Genomic DNA, 3,012 nt, shown 5'->3' on the forward strand with positions numbered 1-3,012 from the left:
ATTCAACTAAGCCCAAAGAGTATAAACTAGTTGGACTAAGAATTGGAGTTAGATTAGTATCAACAGACATGTCCCCCTTCCTTTTGAGCATAAACTGGAAACAGCTGAACCGCTTCAAGAACAACAGTTCATTTTTCAAGGCAGAAGCTATGGCCTTTGTCTCTTCCATATCTTTTATCGCATTGGACTGGTTTAGGGACAGTTGTAGCCTCGTCCTCAACATGCTCACTATGTCCTTATACTGATTATGTTGTTTCACAATTACAGTAAAATGATTTTTATACTTTTGATCAGCATCAAAACACCTCCTAAGCAAGACTGGCCATTTGGGTGATTTTAAAGAGTGTCTATTTTCTGTTTTTTATGAGGAGGTGCTGAGTCCCCTATTTCTGCTGCCTTTTGTTGACAGCTAGCAACAGAATTCTCCAAACTGTCTGCAGATGTTGCCTCTTCTAGTTGGTGCGTGTCTTGTCCTTTGCGTCTGCCGAGGCTGCCTGGAATGGCAAGTGTTGAAATCGGGTGATCCATGCTCATACTTGCTGCTGTTGCAGAACTTGAAAGGTATCTCTTCTGAGTTGTGGCCAGGGTGGCATGGCCTGTGTTTGAAGCAAACATAGAATGTCAGATTGCCATAAGGCAAACCCCCAGTGACATATGAGTTCTTATACCCACTATTCATCAGATTAAATGTTAAGTGTAATGGTTTACTATTCATGGAACAATTATTAAGGGAACTTAAAAAGGAAAGTGCAAAGGGTTATGGATAAGCCTTAAGAAAACTAGGCAAAATCCTAAAGTGCAAAGCTATAAAGCTGAACACTAACATAAAGACAGCCCAAGCCATTATATTCCTCTTCATCATATACAGATTCGAAAGCTGGGCAGTGAAGAAAAATGACAAAAAGAAAATAAACTCAAACGCATTTGAGATGTGGTTGACAGCGAAGAAAACAAACAAATGGGTTCTGGAAGAGCTCAAGCCCAAACTCTCCCAGGAAGTCAGGATGCCCAAACTACTTCAGCCAAATCAGGGGGGCTGTATAATTAAGCAGATAGGAAAAAAGATTCCACCTCAACATTAGTAGTAACTTACTGACAGTGAGAGCTGTTCAACAGTGGAACACACTCCCTTGGAATGTGGTGGCCTCCTTCTTTGGAGGTCTTTAAACAGAGGCTGGAAAGCCATCTGTTAGGGGTGCTTTGATTGTGAATTCCTGCATGGCAGTGGGTTGGACTGGATGACCCTTGTGGTCTCTTCCAACTCTATGATTCTAAGTAGTACCGTCAGGGTAATTTATCTGAAAAGACCATCTCTCTCTCTCTCTCTCTCTCTCACACACACACACACACACACACAGCATGATAATTTCTGAATGTCTGGGAAGCTCGCTTGTCACTGCTACTGCAACACCAGTGAGAAAGAGGCTGCCTTTTTGTTTGGTGTCTGAAAGTTCTACCTTGATGCTCAGGGAGTGAGGCTAGTATCTGAGCATGGACTGAGTAGAGTATACCTCAGCCTAGGATTTCATGTGACCTCCACCCTCTTTCCTGTCATGCAAGCCTCCTATCAGTACGGCACCATTACTTCCTATGTTTGTGGGTTTCCAAAGTAGGCCCCTTAAAGGAACAGACAGCAGACAAACTGGTGATGGAAATTCAAGCATTTGAAACAACAGCCATCAAATATAGAAAAGTTTCTAGCAGGCCATACCTGTGCCAGGGTCTTGCCATGTTTCAGAGAATTGTGTTCTATCAGTTTCCACAATCTTGTTTCTGTCTAGCTGCACAGCTTGGAGGGGACCCATCACCTTCAGCAGTGGGTCATCTAGTTTTTTTTGTAGATTATCTAGTTCTTCTTGGGCATCATTTAGTTCATCATGCACTGGTACAAACAGCTCCTCTTGCAAGATATCCAGGTTTTTTGGTGGAACATGCCTCATGGTGTTCAACTTCTCTTGCAGGGCAAGCAGTTTCTCCTGCAGGGCACTCAACATCTTCAGGGGAACACCCTGCAGGACATCCTCCAAGGCAGCCAGCTCCTCACAAAGATCATCCAGCTGCTCAAGTGGGTCATCTCTCAGTATATCCACCAATTCCTGCAGGGCTTCCACCTTCTGCAGAACATTCTTCAAAGTGCCATCCCACAAGATAAAGCATAGGCTATCCACCTTGTTCTGCAAATCTACCATCTTCTGAGGGACATCCCACACAGCACGTACTTTCTCCTGTAGGGTTTCCATTCTGTTCAAAGGAACATCCTGCAGTACTCTTAGCTTCTCTTGTAATGCATTCAGCTTATTCTCCAGAGTAGTATCCTTTAAGACACTCTGCAAGACATTCAGAACAGTGTTCAACCTATCCAGTGAGGCACTCTGCTCCACCTGAAAGACACCTAATTCTCTCACTGAGTTATCTTTTAGGGCATGTTGGAGGGCATCCACCTTCTCCCACAGTGCACCCACCTCCTCATGTATCGAACTCTTCAGGGCATCCACCTTCTCTTGCAGGGAATCAATGCTCTTTAGCAGCACTTCAAAACTCTTCTGCAAGACATCCACATGCTTTATGAGGTCATCCAAATGCTTTTCCAAGGAATCCCGTAGAACATCCACTTCTAGTGGGGCACGGCAGAAGATAACAACCTCCCCTTGCAGGGCATCTGTTTTTTTGTTCAAGCCAGCCAGCCACTCCTGCACCAGGGTATTGCACAAAAAATCCCACACAGCATCCTCCAGGACCTCTGCCTCCAGCGAATCACTGCACAGGGCATCCTGTATAAATTTCTGATGGGCATATCGTAAATCAGACATTTTATAGCACAGGGAATCAGCTTTCTTCTTTGCATAGTCATGCAAGGCACTCCCCAGGGCACCCACCTTCTCCTGAAGGGTGCCTACCTTTTCCTGTGGGACATCCTGCAGGGTACCCACTTCCTTTTCCAAGGCAGCTACCTTCTCACCCAGAGCAGCCCATAAAACATCCCACAAGTCACACACCTTCTCACACAGAGCT

The 3,012-nt window shown here is 44.9% G+C and overlaps 1 protein-coding gene across 2 annotated transcripts in view; it reads right to left on the reverse strand.

Moving 5' to 3' along the window:
• Positions 1-463: 463 nt before the first annotated feature.
• LOC121922943 (major histocompatibility complex class I-related gene protein-like) overlaps positions 464-3,012 on the reverse strand; it is an 18,752-nt gene continuing 16,203 nt past the window's right edge. The window contains exon 7 of one of the 2 annotated variants that reach the window (XM_042452902.1): positions 464-596. The gene's annotated coding sequence lies outside the window, so the exon portion shown is untranslated. The remainder of the gene's footprint in view (positions 597-3,012) is intronic. The other variant, XR_006102268.1, reaches the window with a different exon arrangement.

This window comes from Sceloporus undulatus, chromosome 2 (assembly GCF_019175285.1).
Source record: "Sceloporus undulatus isolate JIND9_A2432 ecotype Alabama chromosome 2, SceUnd_v1.1, whole genome shotgun sequence".
NCBI classification, from domain to species: Eukaryota; Metazoa; Chordata; class Lepidosauria; order Squamata; family Phrynosomatidae; genus Sceloporus; species Sceloporus undulatus.